At 43.8% G+C, this 11,238-nt stretch overlaps 1 long non-coding RNA gene across 1 annotated transcript in view; it reads left to right on the forward strand.

Annotated features, from left to right (window-relative positions):
* The window catches only part of LOC108437880, a 78,626-nt gene extending 77,581 nt beyond the window's left edge, over positions 1 to 1,045 (forward strand). The window contains exon 3 of the long non-coding RNA XR_001858653.2: positions 503 to 1,045. This is a non-coding gene — a long non-coding RNA (uncharacterized LOC108437880). The remainder of the gene's footprint in view (positions 1 to 502) is intronic.
* The last annotated feature ends 10,193 nt before the right edge of the window (positions 1,046 to 11,238 follow it).

Consider the following 11,238-nt stretch of genomic DNA (forward strand, 5'->3'; position numbering starts at 1 on the left):
ATGGTTTCAGTTATTAGATGTATGAGCCCAGAGTATGAACTGCCTTATGCTATTGCTCTTCCGTGGATGTAAAGAAGAGCCACTTCCGAAATAGGACCAGCTGCAGCAGATAAGACCGAAAGTTTTGCTGGCTATTTTAAAATTTTTCTGAATGTGGTCCAGAACCCTGGAAGCTCCAGTATTGCTGATTCCTTGATCTGTGAAGCTCAATAATTGCATACGTGCCTCGATCCCTGTTTCATCCCCCGTTTATGACGTCCGTTTGTATTAATGGCTTGCGATTGGAAACTAACTCAAGGACACTCCAATATACTGATGTTTTCACCATCAGCAGGTTTTTAATGTCCTAAGCTGTCACTTTCTCACTCACATCATTGTGCTCTGCTTTTGTTATTTGAGATTACAATCCCTCAGTTTTCATGCTTTAATCAAGCCGACTGAACCGCAGGTTTTGACGTGAATAGGTTTGTTCTGACTCTGCTTTTCATTTGTCTTTTTGCAGGTACTGGATACGTCACTTCTCAGGCAGCACAGAGAGGTGCTCAGGAGACATCTGATGGACTTTGAGGAGTGATGGACAGGTACACTGTTGATTTAATCACCAGTACACCCGTGGATTTACAGAGAATCACGTTCTCCACCACGTTTCACTTTCTCACCACCTGCTGGGGATCTGGGATTTGTTTTATTGGGACATACCAAACTGGATTACCTGATTTTGTTTTTTCATGGCATCAGGGTTGTGGATTCAACACTCACTTTTTTTGGACTATGATGAACTTCACTGTCCTGTGATGAATGTTGATGAAGTGTTTTAATCCAGTGGTGCTGAATAGGGTAAAGGAAACATAGCTGGGAACTCCACAATTCACTGGTTGCTTATAACATTAGTCTGCCATTCAGGCAGGATGGGAAGATTTCACCTCAACGTTTCATCTTCTTTTACTAAATATGACTTTGTTGATCTTGTCGTGTGTACTGTGTTTGGTAGCCTTGCTACCAAAAAAAGTAAAAGCAGAAAAATACAGTATGTGCCAACAACAGAGACGTGCTTGTTGTCATGTTTTCCCAACCCCATGTTTCCCCTTGTTTCTATGTTTTTTTTGTTTTTTTTTTTGGTCTCTGGTAGACATTTTTCCCTAGTTACCGTTTCTAGAAGTATCAATGTCTATATACACAAGTACCAGGATTGTAAACATTGACTAATTAGGTCTGTCTGACTGCTTTATCTGCTGTTGATTTACTGCAGTCGATAAGGCCTGGTGTGTGTGTGTGTGTGTGTGTGTGTGTGTGTGTGTGTGTGTGTGTGTGTGTAGAGAAGGAGGGAGGAAGTAGACCTGAGACAGGAAAGACGGGTCCATCCAGCTCACATCCTGTCACCACTTCATTGCCATGGCCAGATTTATTGATAACAAGCTGGCAAAGGTCCATTTTTACTTTGTTGTCTTACCTGTGAAAAGTAACCAGCTCAAAGCACCGTGAATCAAACCGCAGTGAATAGTGACGCTTACTCAGGCCACAGCACTGGCTGCTGGTATAATGGTGCATAATGGTGAACATGACCTGTCTGGTTTGGCATGAATTTTTTTCCAGTTTGGAAACCTTGAAACAGGTGGAACAGGTGAGTTTCTGTGAAGTCACCATCTTCTTCCCCATCAAGAAGTCAAGAAATGATGACATCATTTTGACATAAGATAAGCCATACTATATTTTCAACATTGCTTGGCAAGCGATTCCATTATGCCTGAGCGTCTTAGGCCAGGTATATACTATGCCTTTTTATAAAACTTGTTCTTTATTGACAACGAGTACTGTATGTAATTTGGTCTTCATGTGCCACTAAAGTGTACAGTTTATGGGCTCAGACTGTATGAAAACACCGCCAGTCCGATAGATATGCATGTAATGTTGGTGCTCACACTGCACGTGAATATCTCCCTCTAAACCCCATAAACTGTAGAACACTGCTGCCCAGAACCAAATGGAGAATGTCCTACAGAATGGTACAATGTATGCCCGGCTTTAGGCCTCAGAAAGGGTATCAAGCGCCAAATTGGTCGAATTGACATGTCTTAGAATTTTCCTCTCTTCCAGTGTTTGCCACCACTGAGTCTTCCATTCCACTATTCAGAGTCTTTGAAAGTGTTCTTATAGTATAGTTTGTGTGTGTGTGTGTGTGTGTGTGTGTGTGTGTGTGTGTGTGTGTGTGTCTGTGAGCATGTCACAGAGAGATGGATTGCATATTGTGCGTTTCATCAAAATTTATGGAACCCCTCTGTGGTAATTTCCTATTCAAGTGCCGTTCACTGTCGGCCTTAAACTCTGACTCAACAAAGCCTGGCTCTGGCGGAGGTACGAGCCCAGTGGGAGGTGGGGGTGGAGTTGGCTGACACAGAGCGCTTTGGGGTGAGATGTATGCACTGCAGTGAGGGGTGCTCCTTCTTCTCTAACCCAATTTGATAACCTCAGACCAAACCCTTAGGCTCCATTGCAAACTGCCTTATTTTAATTGCCCCCTTCATCAGTCATTGGCCAGTTGCTTGGAGTGTCCCTTGGGCTTTATTAAAGATCTGGCCATTGAATAAAGGCACAAAGTTGTTTTTTGAATGAGCACCTGCTTCGGCCTACCCTGTTTTAAGAGGTTGGGCTTCATGACATCTTTATGGGTCCTACCTCTGCCTGAAAACATTAGCATGACTACAGTGCTTTTCCCTGTTTGCTTGCCTTTTCTCTCCCCCTCCATCTCTTTCTCTCTGTCTCTCTCTGCTGCTCTCTCCCTCTCTCATCACCCCCCCCCCTTTTTTTTTCTCACACACATCTCAGGGGAAAAATGACCTCTCTGCAGCTTTCAATTCACTGCACTTCTATAGCGCTCAATGGACCGGCTGAACAAAAGGTGACATAATTTTCTCAGGCTTTGATTGGCCCCCACCATGTCCTGGAATGACATCATGCCCACTCCCCCCCTACTTTGTCTCCCCCCACATAGTTGGATGCTGGGTCGTCAGGGTAACGGCGGGCAGGACTTGGCATCAGCCAGTTTGGCTGTCGATAATCAGTGTGGGCAGCGTTGGGCTGTTGTTTTTGGTAAACAATCCTGGGAAACGGTGAGGGGGAGCAGGACTGGCTTGTTTGTGGGTGTGGGTGTGGGGGGGTTCTCTTTCCTCCCCCTTTCTCATAGGCTAACTTGTCTTAATGTTCACATGGTTCATGTTCGCAAGCTTGCACACGACACACGGGGCTTTTAAAGTGCTGCTCATGGCTTTCCTTCTTAACTGCTTCCTTGAGCCACAAATACATTCCTAAAAAAAGAAAAAGTTGAGGTTTTTTCTGAATAGATTGGTCATTCCTGTCCCTCCACACCCACAACCCCAGCCCCACCCCTCCCTCCGCTCACCCCACTCACTCTCCTTTTTTGACAGTTTTGAAGAGGGCGGGCAGCCGCGTCTCTTAGAGGATATGAAGTGATTAAGAGGCCTGCATGTGTTTGGAAAGGCCTGCCGTGATTCATTTTTCCTGCATTAATTAGAGGAGGTTGCACTGAAGGGGATTTTCTCTCCTCCTCCTCCTCCTCCTCTTTTCCTTTTGTGATTCCTCATGACTCTGACCAATTGCATGATGGCCATAAGTAGTTCTCTAAGTCACATTGGCAAATTGGCACTTGCTGCTCGCTCCGTTTCCCCCACCGACCCCAACCACCGCCTCACGTTGTTTGTTCATCTTTTCTGTGTGAAAAAGCCGTCAATGAGGAAAGTTTCTCCCGAGCAATTGAGCTAAGACAATGACAAAAATGAGCAGGTAGCTGAGAAATGATTTTCGGTGATTAAGGGCCGTGGTTAATCTCTTTGGTCTGGTTGTGTAAGGGGGCCCCTGTTAACATTATTTGTCCCTCAGTCTGTGCTGAGTGACGTCAATGTTTAAATGCTGGGCTTTCCTACCAAAGCCATTTTAGGGCTGTGCAGGCTCTTTTTTTTTTTTTGGCAGCTTAGATTTGTCGTACTTCCAACTGTGGACCTCTGACCCTGTGTGATGAAATGTACTTTTTGCTCTGGACGCGGTCCAGAACCCAAACAGCCTCGTAGGTACACAGACAAAAAAGTATCGCACACAGACAAACGGCCATTTCCCCTCACAAGAGCCGTTAATGAGAATAATTTCGGGGCCCGGAGCCACTTCGGGGCCAGCGGCCAAACCTCACTGGACCCAAAAGGCGCACACAGCGTGCTTTAAGTGCGGTCCAAACCATTTCCTCAAGCAGTCCTGCCTCCTGGAGAAAAAAAAAAAGGCCACAATTACTCCGTGGCTCGTGGAGCAGCCCCAGATCTCAGAGTGCTGGAGGAAAAGCTAGGCTTCTGCTAAGGTTCCTGAGCCTTTCAGCCAAAGACACACCCAAAGAGAGAGCACACTGCACCAGTGCAAGACGTCTACCCATTCATAATCTTCCAAGTGTCCATCTGATACCTGAAGCAAGGCAAGTTAACGATAGAGCTATGTTAGGTCTCTCAGTGCCTTGGAGACAGATGGTTTGCCACAGCATGTTCTCCCATTAATAGAGCCATCGATTTATTTGACTTAATGGGCTATATTAAAAAGCCTTCATTGTGCTTCATAGGAGACGCCCAGGGAAAGATGCATCAGCCTGTGTTTCCTGCTAGCAGACAGAGTGTTGATCCACTCCTGCTCCAAGGTCAGTCTCAGCTTTAGAGCGATTGGCTGATGGCATGGCCACTGAAGGGAGAGATCTGCCAGCCTGGCTGAAGAGTACATGTATCGGTTTACGGCTGGCAGGGGCTGGGTTGTGTGGGTGTGCAGGGAGCATGACGTACCACTCCGCCAAGCTGGAATGGAGGACCGGCCGCCGGAAACCTGCCCGCTGCCTCTCTCTCTCTGTTTCTTCACTCTTTTTTTTTTTTTTTTTCCTCCGTCTTTCCGGGCGTGGGAACACTTTCCAAAGCGCTGCCCTAATCTGTTCTGACCTTTTCTAAGAGTTTTCTCCTCTTTCCAAAAGGATGACTAATTTTCTTTTATTTTTAACCTGTGGAGTAAGTTAATCTCTTTTAATATAGAGGAGAAGTGCTTCATTGTTGCTGCCTGTTAGTGACGTCATCACAGAGGGAATGGCCGTGCGATAATCGAGGATTTCCTTTCGCTGCCATTATTCCGCCTTCTGCAGTAGTTCAGTCTAAAGGCACCAGGTGCAGCCATCACGTAATGATGAGCTACAAGTAGAACCAGAACCTTCCCCTGAAACGAAGTGTTGGAGTATGAGACCACTTTAACCTCATGATCATATTCATTAGGAAATGGAAAGCAAAAGCATTCGTGGATCAGTGAGCTACAAGTACTGCCACACATGACCCCAGGCCTTGTCGCATCCCTCTTTTTCTTTCAGTGTCGTTCTAATCCCCATTGAGAGGGGACAGGGGGTGGGTGTGTGTGTGTGTGTGTGTGTGTGTGTGTGTGTGTGTGTGTGTGTGTGTGTGTGTGTGTGTGTGTGTGTGTTGTGTAGAAGGCCAAGGGCTAGACTGCCATCCATGGGAATCTGGAAATCTATTCAGCTGTAATTATCACCAGCAATACACAGTGATGTGTTGCGGGGCAAAAGGACTGTGGGAGAGGGGGAGAGGGTTGGCCGAGATGGGGGGGGAGAGGAGAATGGGTCTGGGCATGTCTTATATGAAGCTCAGAAAATCTTTAAATGGTTTATGGAATTCTGTTTAAATTAGACGTTTTGTTTTGTTCAGTTTATGTGACATCTAAACGATCTTGGCGTAACACACAGGCCAGTATTCCATACTTGGTTGCCCAGTGGTTTGTGGTGTTTAGTAGGTTTAGCTGTTGCTGTTATTAAATAAATTAATAGAAATGAATAATATAATTCTGTTATATCATTAATTTATTATGAAAGACATCAACCCGCATTCCGCAGCTTCTCTGTGGCTGGATAATTAAGCAATAGAACACAAGACGGAGTGTGTTGTTCCATGAGTGGTTCTGTTGAGCTTTTGCTGCAGTATATCGTTATTCAACCGGTGCTCAGTGGAATGACGGTTACTGTAAAAGAAATGTGTATAACAGCGCCGGCAGAACACTTTTCAACCAGTCAGATCGTGCGGTCAGAACTAAGATTTGCATAAAAGAGAACAGCAGTCAGTTCAATTTCATGTGATTTAATGTCTTCAGGACAATTAAGTAAATACTGACAAGTTATGACATGAGGCAGAAAAATAATTAAAATTAAATATTTAGTTTAGCTACAATTATGCATGAGTTGGCTGGGCATACATTCTCCAAGATACAGGATGGTTGTGTTGTACAGCTGCTGTAGATTGACCAGATGTGCAGACTTCCTACAGACAGCGCTTCTCACCTCATTCCCAAAAATGCTCAATAAGCTAGACCAGGCCACTGAAGCAAAACTTGCAGAAATTGTCCATCTGAAAGTTCATAAACCATAGCCTTGAAGGGGTAAACTTGGTCAACGGTCATTTGTAGATATGCTGGCCATTTAGACCATTTTCAGTTGGTAGTAGAGGGTCTGTATGAGCCGAGATAACCTTTCCCACGCTATTACACTGATGCCACCTCTCTGTACAGCACACAGAGTGTTGGTCACCATGTCTGGAAGAAGCAAAAAGACCTGAAAAAGTAGCTTTTTTCCACTCCACACTGTGCAGGCTTGACTGAAGCTGCCTACTGGAGATGTGCTTGCTCGCTCTTTGCGCACATCATTCGCACCTGTCCTTTCAAAGTTGTCTAGTCATGTAACCACAAGTTGAATTTGATTTGATTAACACAGCTACAGCCAGCATGTTCTGCCACAGCACTGAACAGCCACTCTAATTCAAAAGTAGATCAATAGCTTATCAGTTTTGTTCCCTGTGAGGAAGGAAACAAGCAATCAGCACATAGATCATCACCTTGCCTTCTTCGCAATGCATCACCCTGACATGCATTTTCTCACCTTGGTCTCAGATTCCTCATGTCGCCACCTCAACCATGTCGCCTTCCCAACGCTTAGCCCCCCCATAACCATGGCTCAAACGTGGTCATTGCTGCTGATGCAACTTCCCCTAACGGCTACTGCTACTACTCGGTGTTAACTACTGTGGAACTGCAGCTTGGAGCTTGAAACCATAACGTAAAATTTCTTGGGGCTCTACAGAACCTCCAGCAGGCTATGAATCAGGCCGTTCATTTAAGTGACCTTTCCTTTCAGACTGAGAGGAACATTCACAGACAAACTGGAAGAACCAGGGAATTTCGCTCATTAAGCTATAGTTGCTATACGGAGTTGGCTGTAGCTCTGATGTCAGAGGTCACAGTGGCACATAGGCTTTGGATGACCCAGAGCCGGTTTTAACGTGGGAAGAACGAGGTTAGACAGGGTCTCGCTTGTACAAGGGTCTCGTTCCTGTCTTCCGTCCTTTAGCTGTTCGCTACATGTAGAAATTATTCATTAAACTTTTATTCCATTACATTTTGTGTGTATGTATAAAACATTTTATTTTCAGCTCATGTATGTAATACAGATTTTTTTAGAGTATTGTTTAGTGTACTCTCAAAGGCACAGTAGTCCTGAAGTAATAGAAGTCATACGCTATGAATTTAAAGCCAATAAAATATGGACTTCATGGTAAATGTAATATTCAGAGAAAGAGAAAGACATTTATTAAGAGGCGATTTAATTAATTAATTAATTAATTAATTAATTAATTAATTAATTAATTAATTAATTAATTAATTAATTAATTAATTGTTGTTGTTGTTGTTGTTGTTGTTGTGTTTAAAATGGTTACAATGCATTAAAGTTAGTAAAGCGATTTCAGTTTAGTGACTGCACCTACGTTTCTGTGAACTCTGCAAACATCAGCTTCATAACATTTCAAGTGTTAAAATCACTTCTAATGTTCACACTCATTGAAAATCCCATAATTCAGGTCTAAATTTAATCTCTGTCCAACCTTTGGTTTTTTTTCTTTTTTTCTGAACAGTTAAAGGAGTGCCCGCTTGTCCTGTTCAGCCTGCCCTGCTTCAGTCGCTTCTTGTGGTTTAGGAGGGCCTCCCAGGTAGATGACTATCAGTCTGTGGAGCTGACTGAGGGAGCAGCAGCGCGATGGGTGATAGGCCTCTGAGCACGTCTCCTGTAAACAGTCTGTCTGTGGCTTCTGCCTGTACCTGTACCAGTCCGTGAGTCATTAGTGTCAGCATGGAGCCAAACGTTACAAACCATTTCATCTGAGTTTATGTAATGCTCGTGACCCACAAGCTGAACTCCCACCGTAAAGGGTTTTTTTTTTTTCGTTGTGAATATGCTGGTATGGCCCTGATGCTATCTTCTGTCACTGTGCGTTTCAGAGGAGTTCTTTAGTGTTGGAAGTGAAAGGACCTGATTCTCGGTGGGGCGTGTGTACGTGTCTCTGTGTGAGTTTCAGGTTTGTGCCACCGCCAAGCGTCGCGCTAGAAAGCTTCCAGTGCTTAGAGAACATATTGACCTCTTGAACCCATTTTTTTCTTCCTTTAGCACACAGCACTTGAATTTGTCAGCTTGTGTGCTAGCCTGACAAAGAGGTGAGGAACGCACCGACACTGACAAATCCATGTATCAGTCAGAAACCATTATGGAGTACGCATTCCCTCCATCCCCAGAGGTCATGGAGATGCTCTCTGGCTCCCACGGTAGCTCCCCGTCCCGAGATACCGGGTGTCAGGGTTTCAGGCCAGCGGGTCGATAGCCACCTTCTTATCTGCACTGGATAAGCCTCGGTTCATGTTTGCGCAGGTCAGCCAGGCTGACAGCTCCCCACCATCTGATTGAGCTGTTTTTCCTCCTCTTTCACACGTAGCATCCCACTAGCTGCCTCTGTTGGTTAATAGTGTTTGCAGTGCCACTGCAGTGAGAGAGTGCATTCTCTCTCGCCCACCTCTTCTCACTTCCCATCAACTGTAGCGCTGCTTATATTGGGATACAGTGACTGAAACCCATTTGCTTTCTCAGTATTAATTAACCCCTTAAACCCTTAAACTGTCCTACTTACTAGTTTCATAGAAGTCACTGAATTATTCATAGCAATGACGGACGAAGTCATCGTAGTCGCTCAACAACAAGCTTTGGGTCTAAGAGATTAATGTAGTGGTGGTTATGGACTGGTCACCAGGCCTACCCTTCTGGGGCATTGGTCAGCGTTTGCTCAGTGTCCGTGCATTGGCATTTGCAGTACTGATATTGCAGCAGGTTTAAATATGAAAGAAGCTGTCCAGCTAAGCAATTTTTCAATCATTTTTAGTTCAGACAAATTGTTCATTACTTTCAATGTAAGTTAATGAAAAACAAATTGAATTCCAAACAATACTGAAGCATTTCTCTTAGTATATTTATCAAAACATTTTCACACAGAGAGAGCAAGATTGGTCCTGTTATGCCAAATCTTAAATAAAAACCCATGTGTTCGCAGTTGTTGACAGTATTTTTAAAATTTGTTTTTAAGTAATAAAAAAATAAATGCTATATCGTGTAAAAATAAAATGATTGCCCTGTCACCTCTAGTGATGACGTGCTTTCAAAAATTGATTATCAAATGCTTCATGGGTTGAGTGAGGTGTAGAAGTGGTAAGTAACTAAGTACAAGTACTTCATTACTGTACTTAAGTATTTTTCAGGTGTCTCACATTATACTTAGTTTTACTCGCTTAATTTCAAAAGAACAGTTTGTAGTTTTACTCACTGCACGTATATGTATTTATATCTTGTGGGAGAAGGAAGAAAAAATAAGCAGAGTGGATTTCCGAAAAGCTTCAAGCTGTGTGGATACACAGGCTTACTCAGTCCCAGAATCGGGAGAGTCGGGAGCGTTCACAGTGGGCTGGTTACCGTGAGCTAATGAATAAACTCATGCACTCATAAACCAGCAGCTCCAATCTCAAGCCATACAGCCTGACTGTAACTGAGACTTCATTTCCTGTTCAGCTTTAAATGAAGCAGCAATTATATTCAGACGCCTGAATGGACGCTGGAGTGCAACTGCAGGACTTTTTAGGGTGGAAGGGAAATTCAAATGAGAAGCTAACCTCAGCCTTGAGAGATCGGCATGACTGAGGACATCTGGTCACAATATCCATCACATTTATCACATTTGCTTCAATCCCCCAGTTTGTCGTCAGCGATTTTAACATTGCTGTTAAAAGATTAACTGATGATGTTTAAAAGTATATCTGCTCTTCAAGAATATTGTTTATTCCCACCCAAATCAAATCAAACTGTGTGTGGGCAGCAGGAGGGCTCGACAGTCAGTCGTCCATCAGTGTCCGGCAGAGGGAATTAGTTTTATTCTGTCTGTTTGTACGTAAAACAGGGGATGTGAGCATTTCCAGAGTGTGGCTAACGACTCTGGCAGATCTGACTATGACAGCTTAACTAACCCAAAGCCGCTGTTGTTCGTTTTCTGCAAATTTGGTACCTAAAGTGCTCTTTGCTACAAATGTTGGGCTTTGAGAAATCATGCATCAAATCAGTATAGGCGACATAAACTGACCATAAACATGTTTCGTGTCTGCTGCGGCTGTACGCTTTCGCCTACAGTGATTAGGTTAAGGCTTTTAAGATTTCTTCGTCTTCGTCTTCGCACATTAGCTGTTTGATTTACCTTGTCTTTATTGGGCCTGCCTGCTGAGGCAGTTTGTGCATCAACTTTAGGTTTAACTGTCTGATTTGAACTTTTTTGCTTTGTCATCTTCTCTGAGCGGAAGTTTTTGCTGAGCCTGCTTTGTAGGGAAGGTGTTGCAGTGTTGGTTGTGTTTGTGTGATCCAGCTTTCCGATGGGGTTAGTGGACGATGATGCATGCAGTTCTAGTATAAACCATTATGTACGCTCATGGATGTGAACCTCTGACCTTCAGTAGAAAGATATCCTGTTTTTATCATTTTTAAAGAAATAGTTTTATTTTCAGTGCTTTTAAGAGCCTGTACTTTTATACTTGAGTAAAAAATGTCATACCTCAATGTTTTCTTGACTATTACTATTACTAGTACTTTTACTTGTGTGTAAGGGACTTGTACTTCTGGTACAGAGGTGCTTCAAGACAGGGATCAGCTTGGTTTGAAGTTTGGAGTGATGCACATTGAGTTGGAGGAGCTTTGATATGGCTGCTGGATGACAGAGATGATGGCAACAGTATTATGAAAATGACTTTTTTTCCCAACCCTGCTGAGTGCATCCTGCTAGCAGCTCCTCTATCTAG

This window comes from Pygocentrus nattereri, chromosome 14 (genome assembly GCF_015220715.1).
Source record: "Pygocentrus nattereri isolate fPygNat1 chromosome 14, fPygNat1.pri, whole genome shotgun sequence".
NCBI lineage: Eukaryota > Metazoa > Chordata > Actinopteri > Characiformes > Serrasalmidae > Pygocentrus > Pygocentrus nattereri.